The 16,421-nt window shown below is 56.9% G+C and overlaps 1 protein-coding gene across 5 annotated transcripts in view; it reads right to left on the reverse strand.

Moving 5' to 3' along the window:
• The window catches only part of PTPN3 (protein tyrosine phosphatase non-receptor type 3), a 157,523-nt gene that overhangs the window by 97,958 nt on the left and 43,144 nt on the right, over positions 1-16,421 (reverse strand). Inside the window, exon 1 of one of the 5 annotated variants that reach the window (XM_051855937.2) lies at positions 13,953-14,109. The exons of 3 other annotated variants lie outside the window; for them this stretch is intronic. The gene's annotated coding sequence lies outside the window, so the exon portion shown is untranslated. Of the gene's footprint in view, positions 1-13,952; positions 14,110-16,421 lie in introns of those variants that run through there. One more of the 5 variants, XM_070055423.1, reaches the window with a different exon arrangement.

Below are 16,421 nucleotides of genomic sequence, written 5' to 3' on the forward strand. Positions count from 1 at the left end.
TGGGGGTGGCTTATTTTTATTCTTTCTCATCATTGCGACTCAGCGTTTGTCCAGGTATTTCAAATGTTTCATCGGCTTTTTTTGTTGTTATGGTTTATATCATTCTAACTAAGTGAATGCACATGACTGTGGCTGAGTGGATAACTTCTAATGAACAGAGCTCGGATTCCAAAAGGTGTCACAGCCAACCCAGAGAAGAGAAGAAAGGGCTGAGAGCCAGCACAGGTACAGACGGCAGGGAAATGGGTGACACCCCCCTCCCGCAAGGTGAGCGATGAGGAGCTGGGCCATCACCTGCAGGAAACTGATCAGACAGCTGAACAGGAAACTGAGCAGGTAACTGCTGACCTCCACAAGGTACTGCAGTCTGTCTTCTCTACCAGGCAGAAAGGATGGAATTACAGGGGACGGGAAGGCACCCGAGCACTCCCCGTGAGCCCTGAGACACCCTACACCTGTCCTCTAATGGGACTCCTGCCTCCAGTGAGGGCCCCAGGCTCCATGTGGGGTCACCCTGATGTCACCCGGCAGCACGGTGAGACCCAAAGCAAAGTCACGCTCCTCTGACACTCCACTCTCACCTGAATTACCACCAAGTGGTAAGATGTACAGGGTGTCAACACTGCCGCTTCAACCACTTACAGGTGTGTAATTCAGTGGCATTAATGTTGTGCAACCATCCCCACGATCCATTGCCAGAAATTTTTCAGCATCCCAAACAGAAAACTCTGTACCCACAAAGCAGTTAACTCCCCAGCCCTGGCAATCTCCACTCTACTTTCTGTTGCCAAAGACTTGCCTTCTTGAGATATTTCATATAAGTGGAATCACATACTGTTTGTCCTTTTATGTCTGGCTTATTTCACATAGCATGTTTTCAAGGTTCACCCATGATTTCCCAGGTATCAGAACTTCATTCTTTTCAATGCCTGAGTAATATTCCAATTTGCTTATCAATTCATCTGTCAATGGATACTCGGTTGCTTCTTTTAGTTATTATGAGTGGTGCTGTGATGAACACTGGTCTCTGTGTGAGCCCCTTTCCAGTAGTCCCAGAGGTCTATCTTAAGAGTGGAGCTGATGGCTGGGCATTTGGTAGTTCACCCTCAGCTGTCCAAGGAGCAACCAAACTGTTCCCATTCTACATTCTCATCAGCAGTGTAGGAGGAGTCCTGCCCTGCCACACCCCACTAACACCTGCTCTGTTCCTGGCCTTGATCACAGCCACAGTGGCAGGCGTGAAGTGGTCTCCCGCTGTGGCTGTGCCTAACCAATGTCCAGCCTCTCCTCATGTGCTCACTTGCTGCCTGTGTGTCTTCAGGGAAAGGTCTCTTCCAGTCCTCTGTTTTCTAATTGGGTTTATCTTAATTTGGGTGGCTGAGTTTCAAGAATTCTTTAAATTCTGATCACTAAATTGTTATCAGATCCATGATAAGAAAATTTTATCACAACTCTAGTTGCCTTTTCATTTTCTTGATAATGCCCTTTGATATACAAAAACGTTTTGGTTTTGATGAAGTCCAATTTGCCTATTTTGTTGCTTTTGGTGTCATATCCAAGAATCCACTGTCAAACCCAAGGTCATGAAGATTCACCCCTGTGTTTTCCTGAGAGTTTTATGTCTTCGGCTCTTATTAGGTCACTGATCCTTTCAAGTTCATTTCTGTACATGGTGTGAGGCAGAGGCTTTTGTCTTTCAGAGCGGGGTCCCTTCCCACATGATCTTCAGAGCTAACACCACTGCACAAGAAGACCAGGTCAAGGCCGGCGCCGCGGCTCACTAGGCTAATCCTCTGCCTTGCGGCGCCGGCACACCGGGTTCTAGTCCCGGTCGGGGCGCCGGATTCTGTCCCGGTTGCCCCTCTTCCAGGCCAGCTCTCTGCTGTGGCCAGGGAGTGCAGTGGAGGATGGCCCAAGTGCTTGGGCCCTGCACCCCATGGGAGACCAGGAGAAGCACCTGCCTCCTGCCATCGGATCAGTGCGGTGCGCCGGCTGCAGTGTGCAGGCCGCGGCGGCCATTTGGAGGGTGAACCAACAGCAAAGGAAGACCTTTCTCTCTGTCTCTCTCTCTCACTGTCCACTCTGCCTGTCAAAAAAAAAAAAAAAAAAAAAAGACGACGACTAGGTCAGGATCTTTAACGAAAAGACCACTGTGGCACAGGCAGCCAGCCTAGTGCCTGGCACCCAGCAGGTGCTCAGTAACAACTATAGGGTGAATGGGTGGAAAAATGGAAGGGAGGTTGGTAAATAAACCACTGAAGGTGTTCTCCTTCCTCTACCTGCTTCCCATGACTGTTCCAAGATTGCCTATAGCTGGCAGATTCTTTTTTCTAACAAAGGAGTGGCACATCTGATAGGCTAAACATAGTAAGAATGTGACATGTACCAGCAACAGCATCTGCACACTGCTATTACCCTAAAATGACCCGAAGTCCAATGAGTGCCCCTAACTAACGTCGGGAAGGAGGGTTCCAACACTGCAGAGCTCAGCTAACCCTTACCAGTCTCCTGGTTCAAATCCTGCAGTATGCAGGTGAGGAAGACCAAGGGCACCGAGAGGCAGCCATTTCCCAAAACCAGGGCTCTGGCTCTGGGGACTTTCCCGACCACACACAGGTCTCAGCCACCACAGACTAGCAACAGAAACACACAAGGTGGTTCAGGTGCCTCCGGCAGGAGGCGTGATACCCTGGTTCCACCGCCTCCAAAGAGGGGCAGGGCAGCATGAATCCTGGGCCCTGGATCTCATTCTGCTGGTGGATGGCCTTGTGTGGTCCAGCTCCGGCCACCTCCCAGGCCCTTGACATGCCCATCCTCACTCAGCTCAGCCACACTGCTGCTCCCAGCTGGTTCCATCCTGGGAGGGTGCACCTGCTGTCCCTCCTGCCTGAACTCCCTTCCCTTTGATGGTACCTGGCTCCCCCTCCCTTCACATGTCTGCTCAAGTTTTACCTGTGCCCTCTTGCTCTACTTCATCTCTCTCCTTGGCGTTGATCACCACAGACTTGTTCCTGTGGTTTCCCAATTGCCACCCTCCATCCCCCCACTGGAATGCAAGTTCCGATTCAGCAGGGACTCTTATCTGTGATTCAGCAGGGACTCTTATCTGTAAACCTCTATCTTCCTAGCCCCCAGCAGTGGCCTAGCTCAGGCAGTATCTGTGGAGTGAGAGAATACATGGACAAGACAGGCACCACCACACTGGCTGTGTACCACCACGTTGCTAAGTGTTACAGATAGGTGGGCAGACAGCTTGGCCCTCACATGGAGGGGTGGAGTGGGGGAGGGGAGCAGTGCAGGCCCCCAGCTTTCCTTCTGGACCCGGGGCTCCTGGGCTGTGACAAGGCCACTGTGTATATCCAAACACTCCCACAGGTACCAGTCAAGGGCAAGACGTGGGCAATGAAGATGACCTTGGGGCTTGCAGGCTGCAAGGCTGTCACTCAAGGAGAGGGCATTTTGCAGAAAGCAGCTAGCTGGTGAATTCTGCTTGGGCCATGCAGAGGGAGGGAGCTGGGGACACTACCAGGGAGACTTTCAGGTGTGACGTGTGTGGGAGCAGAAGCCCCCAGAGGTGAGCAGGCTGGAGACCCAGGCTTGGGAGCCCCAAACAGAGAACAAGGGGAACAGAGAGAACCAACGGACAGCAGGGCCGTGGACACCTGCCCAGAGACCAAACGGGCTGATATCTGAGAACTGGTTCTGGTCTCTGCAAGTGAGTGGCCCAGCCACATTGAGAGGTGGGGGGAGGATGACCCAGCGACCGACCGCAGGTGGCACACAGCGTGGAGACTGCTCTATGGATGCTGAGACCTGTCACCTCAGGCTGCAAGTCCCCTTCAGCGAAACTGGGTCTTCCCGCACTCCTGGGAGGGCAGCGGCATTGTTCACAATGGCAGCTGCTGAGCAGAAGAACAAAACGCACCACACAGACACCACGGGACACAGACACAGGTGGCGTGGGGTCACGGGAAAGGCATGCTGTGGAAAACCTGGGTGGCTGGCGCCGCGGCTCACTAGGCTAATCCTCCGCCTTGCGGCGCCGGCACACCGGGTTCTAGTCCCGGTCAGGGCGCCGGATTCTGTCCCAGATTCTGTCCCGGTTGCCCCTCTTCCAGGCCAGCTCTCTGCTGTGGCCAGGGAGTGCAGTGGAGGATGGCCCAAGTACTTGGGCCCTGCACCCCATGCGAGACCAGGAGAAGCACCTGGCTCCTGCCTTCGGATCAGCGCAGTGCGCTGGCCGCAGCACGCCAGCTGCGGCGGCCATTGGAGGGTGAACCAATGGCAAAGGAAGACCTTTCTCTCTGTCTCTCTCTCTCACTGTCCACTCTGCCTGTCAAAAAAAAAAAACAAAAACAAAAACAAAAAACAAAAAAAAAAAAAACAAAAAAAAACAAAAAACAAACAACAAAACAAAACAAAAACCTGGGTGCACGGCCCCAAATGTTGGCACCGACGTAAACCTGTCTTTTAATCTGATTTTTCACGCACTTTGGGAAGTACCTCCGTGTTATTAAGTTTTTAAGGAAAAGGGCTGCTACAGCGCAGATGTGCCTGGAAGCCATGCTGCTGCGGGGAAGAAGCCAGTCCTAGCAGAGACAACCACTGTGGGACTCTGTTCACAGGAGCTACCCAGAGCAGTCAAGTTCAGGGACACTGAAAGTGCAGCGGGGCTCACGGGGCCGGGGGGCGGAGGAACGGGAAGTCACCGTTAGCCAGGCGTTCTGTGCACGGGTGGTGCCATGGCAGCACAGCAGCGTGAATATACCGCACCAGGAATGGCGTGCCTACAAACAGCCTCCAGGGGAAACGGTATGCTACAAAGATATTACCACCATTCAAAAACAAAACAAAACAAAACCAAAAATTCAACTATTTGTGTAGAAATCCTGAGTTCCTGGAGTTGGCTGGTTGGTCTGTGTCAACAGAGGAGACAGCAGTTGACTGTCCCCGTAGAGGGTTCAGCGGCGGAAGGGAGAGGATAGAGATGGGGCTTCGACCAAGAGGTGAGGCTGGGGGAACGCTTCTTACCTGCAGTGGGTGGAGGCAGTGGAGAGGGAACCAGACTGCAGGGGAGGAAGTAAGGAGAGGGCCAAGGTGAGGAGTGTGATGGCCTTGAGGGCATCAGGGGCAGGTGAGGACAACAGGCAGGAGTCTCGGAGGCCGCGGCACTGTCAGGCTGACTGGTGTGGGAGCGAGGGTGGAAGGCTGATGGGCGCGGGGAGGAGCCAGCTGGCTGCCGAGGCTCTCCAAGGGTGGTCCCCGGACTCAGCACCAGTGACCTCAGAGGGCTTGGTGGAAACCCGTGTTTTCCGGCCCCACCTGATGGTCTATCAGAAGCCTGGAGGGTGGGGCCCGCAGCCTGTGTTTCCACAAGCCCTCGAGCAGATTCCCACGGGCTAAAGTTCAGAAGCACCATGGCAGAATGCAGAGATTCAGGGGAGGGACACCTTGGTTTTCACATAGCGGGGAGGGGGAATCCCAAACACCTAGCAACTTCTACACAAAAGCACAAGTAACACGTAACTGCTCCAGGACCATAACTGCTCCAGGACAGATTCACCTCATTTTCATACTCGGAGAAGTGCTAAAGGGTATTAATAAAACCAGGGGACTCAGGCCTGCCTGACAAACGTGCTTGGGTAAGATCTGGAAAGCACACCCAAGGTGTGATGGCTGGAACTGTGAGACGTGGGCACCAGTCCCTGCTCTGCACTGGCCGTGTGCTCAGGGGGACCCCGCATGCCTTTCTCTCTCTCTTTTTTTTTTTTTTTTTTTTTGACAGGCAGAGTGGATAGTGAGAGAGAGAGAGAAAGGTCTTCCTATTTGCTGTTGGTTCACCCTCCAAATGGCCGCCACAGCTTGCGTGCTGTGGCCAGTGCACTGCGCTGATCCGAAGGCAGGAGTCAGGTGCTTCTCCTGGTCTCCCATGGGGTGCAGGGCCCAAGCACTTGGGCCACCCTCCATTGCCTTCCCGAGCCACAGCAGAGAGCTGGCCTGGAAGAGGGGCAACCGGGACAGAATCCGGCGCCCCGACCGGGACTAGAACCCAGTGTGGCGGTGCCGCTAGGCAGAGGATTAGCCTATTGAGCCGCAGCTCTGGCCCCCGCGTGCCTTTCAAGACCCCAATTTCCCCATCGATAAAAAGAGGGAGCTGGGCAAGGTTTTGTAAGGTCCCATCCAGTTCTGACACTGTGTGACTCTGGCCCCAGAACCTACATGCTTTCAGTTGTGCGTGGGGAGGAGAGAGCGTTTCGAAGCAGTCAGATCTAATAGGAATCTAATAGCAGGATTAAGTGGAAACCTTGCTAATGTTCAGCAGTGCTGGTGCACTCTAAGGACTACAGCCCTCCGCCACTGGCATCCCTATTGAGACCTCTGATGCCTGGAGCTATAAAAACACTCCACTGCTCTGGACAGTGTTCTAGATGCCCAATGGCTGAGAGGCTTCCCAGAAAGGATCTCCACGTTTTCTTCTCTTTTTTTCTTTTTTTCAATTTTATTTATTTGGAAGGCAGAGAGAGAGAGAGACATTTAAAGAGAGAATGCCTACCCACTGGTTCACTCCCCCAAATGCCCGCAACTGCCAGGCAGGTGCCAGGAACTCAACCCAGGTCTCCACGTGGGTGGCAGGGACCCAAGTACTTGAGCCCTCACTGCTGCCTCCCAGGGTGCACATGAGCAGGAAGCTGGAGTCAGAAGCTGAGCCAGGACTCCAATGCAGGCCCTCTAATACAGGATGCAGATGTCCCAGGCAGCATCTTAACCGCCACGCCGGACGCCCGCCCCTTTCTGTATTTTCATCCTATGATACCTTTTAATTCAGGAAGGCACAGTTTCTGTTTTCTTCTGGGCAGAAAATAAATGTGGTTGCCAAGCTGACCTGCTGACCAGTGAAGCTGAGCACCTGACATTATGGATCTAGGCTTCCTGACAAATGGCCCTGGCCTGACCTGGGTAGCAGGACCCCTCAACACTGATTTCTTGCCTGGTGTCCCCGCATCCACGTCCCTGTCTGTATCACTGGCTATCCAGTGCCTACCTTCTGTGCCTGCACCAACCCCCCACCCCATGCCACCTGCCTGCCTGCCTCCACCAGAGGTGGCCACTTGGTCCGATCTCAGCATGAGGGCTGGGAGAGGGATGTGGGTGCTGGTCCAGGAGGGGCAGGTGCAGTGTGAGCCCCAGTGGCGAGAAGAAGATAAGGTTTAGGAGACTCCACCTCCTGCCCTACCTGGCTTACCCTCTCTGGCTCTTTATTTCCATTGGGTTTTCCACTTATGCCTCTGACATAAACCCTTGTCCCTGCTCCTCCACCCAGCCTGGGTACTGAATGAGGCTCCAAGCTCTCCCAGTCCCTGTGGCAGGAAGGGACATGGTGAGGCGTGGGGCCAAAAAAAAGCAGGCATGGCAGGAGTCCAGCTGGCACAGTATGGTGGCAGGGGTGGGGCCAAAGCATGCCTGCCGGGCTGCCGGTGATACCCAGAGCTGGATCTGTCCGGCCTTTATCGCCATGAAGGATCCTAGCGCTGAGGGGCTTCCTAGGCTGGCCTGCCCAGTACTGACCTCAGCCTCAAAGGCACACTAGGGCAGACTAAGCATGCGCCCTGATTTGCCTAGGGCAGTCCCCACGATTATTAATAGCACCCCCTTCTATTCTCAAAAAAAAAAAAGTTTTTGTTTGAGACAAATTCTGTCTTATGCTTGGGCCCCTAGACCATTAGAGCTACAGTTAGGGAGGCTGTCCAGGATTCAGGGGGGCCTCCAGGTGCATCTCACCCTCCCCCAGGTGTCCCGTTCTCTTCTCCAACATCTCTGCCAGGCCGTCGTCGCTTGATGTCTGCTTGTGTGCCTGCACCGACGGCAGGCTCACTATCTCACAGTATTACAACAAATGACAACAACATCTCTGGGCAGAGGAAGGAGGAGGGGTGGAGAAACCACAACACCAGCTGATTTCCACCTTCTACCTCCCCTTCACTTCATTTAACAAATATTTACTGAGCGCATCTGAGGGTCCAGGCATGGCGGCTGACCCTGGCAACACAAGGTTACAACAGATTAACTGCAGGGTAGTCTACAAAACACCTGGCCTGTATTCTCTAAAAAAAAAAGTCAAGGTCTGGAGTGAGGGTTTGGCTTAGCATTTAAAACATTGCTTGGGGCTCTACATCCCAGATCGGAGTACTGGGTTCACACCCCGGCTTTGCTCCCAATTCCAGCTTCCTGCTAATAGCATTGATGGCTCAAGGACTTGGGTCCCTGCCACCCAGGTGGGAGGCTGCTTGGCCCCAGTGCCAGATATTGTGGGCATTAGGAGAGACCTCTGCTTGCCTCTTTCTCTATGTGTCCCTCTGCACTTCAAATAAATTAAAAAAATTTTTTTTAAGTACTAAAAAAAAAGTCTCAAGGTCATTAAAGACCAAAAAAAGTAGAGAAACTATTCAAGCTTAAAGGAGACTAAAAGGACATGTCCACTCTATGCAACTCACGGTCAGAGATTTCTGCGTGACACAAAAAGGACATAACTTAGACAATGGGCCAGACTCCAGTATGGCCTACAGATTAGGCAACAGTACCGTATCAATACCACTTGATTCTAAAAGTATGCTGTAGTTACGTAAGAGAATGGCACTACTTTTAGGAAATACTTAGGGGGAAGGAAGAGTCTTACAAATGATCCTCAGTGGTTCAGATACATAGAGGGATAAAGGGATCATACACACAGAATCAGGATGAAGAGGACACTGGGCGCTTCGCTCTGTTCCTGTAACTCTTCCTCCAAGTCAGGATCAGGTGAAATGCAAAGTTACAAACAAAAAGCAGGTGCCGCCTTCAGGGTTTAGTGTAGCTGGGGAGACAGGTACTAATACAAATAATTGCAGTGAATAACCACAGCACTGCCACTGTGAAGGGTGCTGAGCGGAGACCTATGTGGTGGCACGGGCCTTCACAGCCACGGCCCAACCCAGTTCAGGAAGGCAAGTGAAGGCACCTGCAGTCTCGGAACGGGGACCCCGAGGACGAGCTACGCAGGGAGAAGGTTCCAGGCGCCCCCAGTCCCTGTGGCTGGAAGGAACACAGCGCTGAAGTACAAATATGAGGGTTGGTGGGGGTGGTCAAGGAGACTGGTCCGGCCTTCCTTTTCAGGACACTGGCAAGGGTCTGGGGGACCCCTGGGCTGCAGAGTGGAGCCCAGGCTGGGAGGGCGAGCAGGTGGCAGGCAGAGTTCACTGCAGGGCTGCTGTGGGGAAAGCTCCCTCCAGGGGCCACCTCATGGATGGTGGTCTTCTCCTTCCTGACACTTTCTCACAACAACCACATCTGCATCTGATAACCAGGTTGGGGAAGGAGACTGCGGGGAGCCAGGTGGGTCAGAACGGCCTTGGTCACCACCACCCTTGGGCTGGCCCACCCTGGTTAGCAGTCACCACTCAGACTCGCGGGGCTGACCTGGGAGTGGGCCCCCGCACATGGCACCTGCAGCGACTCCAGCACTGGACACTGATCAGAACGCCTGTCTGGGGTGGGGGTGGCGGGCAGGGGTCCACCCCTCAGGGGCGAGCACCATTTTTCATGCCAGGTCTTGCCTTAGTGGGTTTTCTGTTATTGCTAACAGTCAGTGTGAAGGAAGCAAGTTCTTCTCTGATCCTTATTTAACAAATGATTTGTCCAGAGACAGAGCTGGGTCCTGGCTCAGCAGCACTGCTGACCAGCATGGTGCCCTTCGGGTAGTCACTGCAGCTCCTGGAGCCTCAGTTATTTTTTTCAGCCCATCTGTACAATGGGGCTGGCAGGAAGGGGCTGGAACACACCATCTGTTCCCTTTGGGGGCTCCAGAGATCCAGGAGACAAAACTCACTCCCAGCTCTGCACTGTAGGAACATCCACCCTGACGGCAAATCACGGGCCCTGGATGTTCCAGACTATCCAGCTCCAAACCCTCCATCCTAACTTTCCACTTGAACCACCAAAATGTCTCAAAAATTCCACTCTGTCAGTATCCAAACACCTACCTAGGCCGCCTCTTGCACAGAGCAGTAGCACACAGGTTCCTTTTCAGGCGGCACAGCCCGATCTCTGGTTCAGAAAAATATTGTCAGCAGGGGCCCACCGTCTCCCGAAAGGAAACGGGGTCAGGGAGAGAAATCCACGGCTGTCAGCACTCCACCCCGACGGCAGCTGCAGCCAGGGGGGCTGTGCTGTGCTCAGCACATCACCCGCAGGGGGACACACGCTTCGCCCCCACCTGCTACAGGAGGCCAGCACCTGGGGTGGCAGTGTGGCTGCAGGGTCGCTGTGAGGAGTCACTGAGTGAGTGATATCTGGGACGCACACGCGACAGTGCCGGGCAGCCAACAGACGCCACACGGCTGCCTGACAGCTATAACCAGAGGCCTCCCTGGCAGTGGCGGCTCCTGCACCAAGGGCATCGCTCCCCTGCTGGGGAAGACAGAGCCCTGGCCCTTGCACAGAGATGGCAGCAGGGAACCCTAGCTCCAGGAGCAAGTGCCAGCCAGGGGCTGGGCTGGGCAAGTGGCGCAGCTAAAATACACCAGGTCTCCTCATGTCTCCGCGCCTCTGCTCCTGCCAGTCTTTCTGCACCTTCAAGACCTGACTCAAGCGCCAACTACTTCCTATGGTGTTTCCTGACGTCTGTCCAAATGAACGGCTGCCTCCCGGGTGCCTCTAGCATCTGGCTTAGTCCTCTTTTAAAGCAGTTATCAGACGGACGGATGGATGGATGGATGGACAGAGAGGCTGGCGCGCATGCACACACACACGTCACTACTTCCCCAGTGCCACCAGGAATCTTTCCCAGGGCGAGGGTTCAACTTTCCCGTGGTCTTCCAGCCTGTCACACAGTACAGACTCAATAAACGTGTGAGCCTGCTGTGAAACGTGGGCTCCCAGCTGTCTTGCTGTAAGCAGTTCCCTGGAGAGGCAGGAGGGAAAGGGACACCTCAAAGACCACAGGGTGCCTGAGGTCGCTGTGCCTGCGCAGGCCTGGCCTGTCTTGATCAGAGTTGGGGGTCTGCCCTGCCCCCACCAGCTGGGCCAGGGCATCCAGCCCCTGCAGCAGGCCCTGGGAAGGAAGAGGCCTCTGCCTGCTTTCTAGGAGCTCATTGTCTGATGACAGGAGGGTAAACCCTGGGATTAAGGTCAGCTAAGAGCTCTCCAGGGAAGCCAGGGAGGGACCACAAGTCTCCTCCCACCCTGCCACAAACCCTGAGGGCTCAGGGGGAGGCGCCAGGTCTTCTCAAGCTGAGCCCCTCTGGGGGGCTCCATCCATCCCAGCGAGTCACCACTGGCCCCTCACTCTTGGTCCCAATCCAGCTGTGCTCGCTCACTTTCCTCACCTGCAGGGGTATGGGCAAGTGTGACACAGGTGGGACCTTCCTCTTCCCAAGCAACAGCAAGGAGCTGGTCTCAGTCCCCAGATCAGCTACCACCTTGGAGCTGCAGCTTCTTCCAGGGACAAGATCCGGCTCAGACCTTGTCTCCCTGGCCAGGCCCCTGAGACTAGAATGAGAATGTTCCCAGCTAACACGGTTGCCATCTGCATGAGAAACGTCAAACCAAGGGCACGGAGCTGACTGGTGACTTGCCGGTGGGATCCTGGATCTGCCTCCCTGGGCCCTGTCTCCTGCCCATGCTGAGGCTGAGTGCCCGCCACGTGTCTGGCCTGGCCAGGACCTGTCCCTTCCTGCAGGAAAGTTCTTCCAGGCATGCTGCATTCACCGGGGTCCTGCTCGGCTTCCCCACCCAAGGCTGCACCTGCCCTACGGAAGCAGCTCCACGAAGGCCTGCCACTCGGAAGTGCCTTGGGTCACCGGACCTTTCACATCCCCAGCTAATGTCTCATCTGCATAGCCGAGTCCTTTCTAGGAGCTGGCAAGTCACTGGAGACAGGCAGGATCAATATATAGAGTAGGAGGCACGCTTATTCTACTCTAATTCTCCACAAATTGGTATCCCTCTTAAGTGTACGTGGGCTTTATGGGAGCTCGCTATAAAGCAGAATATTTAACTAGAACAGCCTACTCGCTGTCAGATAATAGACGACTGCTGTTAATTTTCAACCAGTCAATCTCAGAGAGAGTTCCAGCTTCCAGTATACTTCATATCTTCATTGAGTCATCGATTTGAAAGTTACATACGACAAAGGGCAGCCTGACGCAGGAGAGGGCCTGCCCCCAGCTCCCGAAGACCTGGGTTACACCCCAGCTAGGCCACATCTTATCTGATTGGCTGCTCCAAAGCCTCAATTTCCTCATCTGTGAAATGGGAGTAACTCCAGCCTCTCAGAGCCCGGTTGTAAAATTTATATGAGACGACATAGGCGGACGCTCCCTGCGCTGTGGCAGGAGGCCATGCAAAGCGAGCTAATCACTGTTGCAGGAGGCCATGCAAAGCGAGCTATTACCCTAAAAGCAGCAGGTGAAATTCTCAAGCCTGGGCTCAAGACAGAGGCAGAGATGATCGAACCACACAGCGGTTCTGAACCCACAGGGGATGTGTGACAGGGGCCGGAGGAAGCTCTGGTTGACACAAGTCGGGGAGAGGGGATGCTGGGGGCGTCTGTGCTCCCAGTGGAGACCAAGGATGTTGGGAAACCTCCCATCAGGCACAGCGAAGCCGGCAAACCCTGATCTAAACCACGACTTAAAGTTGGGCCCGGGAGCTTTTTAGAGCAGAAATCCTCCTAAGCAGGCTTCACTTTCTCACATCATCTGCTTAAACATTTGCAAGATGGATCATCTTGCAAAACAGCTCTTTTGTAAGTGAAACCAAACTGCCAAGTTCTGGAGTTCCTGAATGCAGGAAACCCCGCTCTGAAAGCAGATGCCTGATCACAATCGGCCTCCACCGGGTTTCTCCCCAACGCCCTTGGGTTCAGCCCTTGAGTTCTCCGGAGCAACAGAGACTGGGGGCCCTGAAGATGCTTTGCTCATTCTAATTTGCTGGTGAAGTGGGAGCCACGAGGGTCCCTAAACGAATTAAATTCACATCACGCCAACTGCTCGTCTGCTTTGTGCCGGGCACGGCGCCAAACACCTACACATAATTTATCCCACTTAATCCACCAACAACCCCACGAGGTGGGCATCGTTACCAGCTGTTGGCAGGGGGGAACGGAGGCTCAGTGGGGTGCGACAACTCGCCCAAGGTCACCAGCTGGCCAAGCAGGAGCCCAAGCAGGAGGGCTCCGGTTTCCAAGGCACAAGCCCTGGCCACCACCTCGGAACACCCAGGTGTCAAGTTGTCTCAACTTCCCATGAATGTTTAAGGCAACCGCAACTTCGCAGTAAGTTTGGGTGGCACAAAGTGGGAATCTCCTGGGGGCCGGGTGCTCCCGCACACGCTGGCCCACGGCAGCCATCTCGCCGCAGGTTAGCTAATAAATCAATCATTCCAGATCGCCCGCGGAACGGCCAGGATTTATTGGCGCTGGGGTGCGTGCCAGGCCCAGGGAATGCCATCTTTGAAAGCCGAGAGGCGGATTCGCCCCGGGAGCCCAGATCCGGCCGCCGCGCTCGGCTTGCTCCCCGCGGGCCGTGCGCCCCCTCGGCGCCCGGAGCTGGGGCCGCGGCGGCGCAGGGCCCTTCGGGGCCGCCGGTCGCACGAGCTCGGCGGCTTGCGCCCGCCCCTGCCCGACCGGAGCGCACGCCCACGCCCCGCCGCCGCGTCCCAGACGCCCGCCCCGGCCGAGCCCCACCCGGCCCGGCCCGCGCCCTCCCGCCCCCGCCTCGCCAGGTGAGCGCGGCCCGGCGCCCCCTCCCCGCCCCGACGTGGCGCGGGGACCCCGGGGCCGCGGCGCCCGCCAGCCCGCCCGCGCGTCCGCCGTGCGCCCGGGGCACGGGTGGGGGCGGGGTGGCGGCGAGCGCGACCCCAGTCCCCGGCCTCTCCGCGTCCCGGCCCCGGCCCGCGGGGGTCGCGCTGGCCCGTACCTGCAGCATCCGGGGGCGCGGGGCGCCCAGGTAGGTCGCGCGTGCGGGCGGCGCGGAAGCTCGCTCGCGGCGCGACCTGGCCGCCGTCTGAGCATGCCCAGTGCCGCCCGCGGGCGGCTCCCGCCGGCCCGGCTGGCCGCGACGGGCCCGCGCGCCGGGCTGGGGGCGGGCGTCCCGGCCGCCTGCGGGGCGCTCCTGCTCCCGCCCCCGCCCCGGCTGGCGCGCTCCGACGAGTCTCCCAGGGCCGCCGGGGCTACCCCGCCGAGCTCCGGGCAGGTCCCTGGGTTCCCTTCCGCAGGCATGCAGGCGTGCGTCCCTTAACCGTTCATTGGGCACCTACTGTGTGCAGGGCCCGCAGAGGAAGAATGCGTGCTTAGCGATGGCAAAGAGGGGCGGCTTGTGCAGGGGTCGCGGTTCAGCTGGGGCCCTGCGGATTCCCAGGACAGCACTGGAGCCCTTGGATTAGTAAATTTCCTGAGTTAACCCTTTCCAAGGCTTATGGGGACCCCTCCCATCCGCGCTCCTGCTGGCCTCACAAGACCTTCCCACAGCCCCAAGAGCACCTTTGTGCGCCTTAGACGGGCAGCACTTGACCAGCCCCAGGACATTTGCACACACACACACACACACACACACAGCTTTGTCCAGCTTTTCCCCATCCTTGGAAAGGCCTTCCTTATCACCTCCCTAAATTGGCTCTGAGCCCCCCCCCTCCCCCGGCCACTTTATTTCCTCCATAGCATTTGTGGCTAATGCTCCATTCCACAAATACTGAGCAGGGACTCTGGGTTCTTTTACGCGCCCCCCTGGTGCAGTTTGGTTGTGTGGAGGAGGCCGCCCAGAGACAAAGAGCCAACTAGCGAACGCTATAGCAGAATTACAAGTTGAGCAGGCTTGGGGGTGGCCCAGGGAGCGCGGTGTTGAGTGAGGCGGCGGGGGTCCAGTGGCCAGGTCGGCTGGCACCGAGGTGACATTTCAGCCCTGCAGACGGATGGGGAAAGGTTGCTGCCCGCGGGAGCAGCCGGTGCGAAGACCCTACAGCGCAGGCTGGCGCGGGGTGGGGGGCGGCAGAGGCGCCGAAGAGGTGGGGGGGGACACTATGGTTTTCCCTGCAGTTTGCTTACTTTCCGTGTCCCTGTGGCGCTCGAACCCTGCCTGCCTTTTCCCGCAGCGAGCCAGACCCTACGGTAGCGCGTGGCACACAGTAGGGGTTGAGTGAAGACGACGGAGAGGTGGCCGGGTGCAGGTGGAGACCCCTGCACGCTGGGCACCTCACCACTTCGGTCCTGGTCCCCCCACCGCCGTCGCACGTCCCGGGGCAGCGCCCCTGCAGCGGCCGCCGCGTCGGGGGGGAATTCCGACCCCGCCGGGCGTCCAGGGGCCGCGCGCCCCGCCCCGGTCTCGGGGCGCAGGCAAAACCTGGAGCGGCCGTGCGGGCCGGGCCCGGTGCGGACGGGCGGCGGGGAGCGCACTGGGCATGCTCCGAGCCGGGCGGGTCGCGTGCGCCCGGAAGGAGGCGCCCCCTGGAAGAGCAGGCGACGCCCGCTGCGGAGCCCCCCAACCCGGCTGTCTGCCGCTGGCCGTTGCCGCCCCCTCGCAAGGAGGGTCTGGGGGGCTGTTTTTCTCAAGAGCAGTGGGAACACTTGGGCTTCAGAGGTGGCGGACGGCGACGTCCGTGTGTTCCCAGTTGCTGTGTGATCCGGGAGGAGCGCCTCACCCTCTCTGTGCCTCAGGTAACACAAATATCTACGCCTTGATCTGGGCCGCGCGTGGAGATTGACATCCAGGAACGTGAGCGTCCGCCTTTTGAATCTGACACGGAGAGAGGGTGCGAGAGGGAGCGCTCCTGGCGCCTAGTGCAGTCCCCCGTGTGCTCCCCACGGCCATGGCTTGGCCCCTCCGACGCCAGGAGGCGAAGCCAGGAGCGGGGGTCTCAGTGTGGGTCCCCCGCGTGGATGGCAGGAATGCTCTTCCTAGAAGCGCTCTGGCTGCCTCCCTGGGTCTGCGTTAGCAGGAAGCTGGAAGTCAGGAAGCTGACCCAGGCGCTCCCCTGTGGGCATCCGGCGCGCTAACCTGGGAGTTCCTAACCGCAGGGCTCGTCGCCGGCCCGGAAGATCCATTGCTCATTGCTCGCGTGCCCGTCTCGGTAATCCGTCATCCTCACACCATTTTGCCCAGTGCTGGGACGAGGAAACAGGCTGATGGACCCCCCTGGATTCCTAACAGCTGCCTCAGTTTGCTCTCCAAGCTTCCTTTGCCCAACGTCAACAGTCACTAGCGTGAACAAAGTTCCCGCATTTGAGCTAGAAAATCTCCCGCACACACCTGAGGGAAAAGCCCGAATCTTTCAAAAGGCATGCATTTGCAAATCACCACGAACTGGATGAAGGCTGCCCCCCAAGGTGGAAGCCAAGTGCTGTGAGAGCTCAACCTCGGAGGAGTGATGAACTAGGTTTCGGTTGAAATCGT

Source organism: Oryctolagus cuniculus, chromosome 1 (genome assembly GCF_964237555.1).
Source record: "Oryctolagus cuniculus chromosome 1, mOryCun1.1, whole genome shotgun sequence".
Taxonomy (NCBI): domain Eukaryota; kingdom Metazoa; phylum Chordata; class Mammalia; order Lagomorpha; family Leporidae; genus Oryctolagus; species Oryctolagus cuniculus.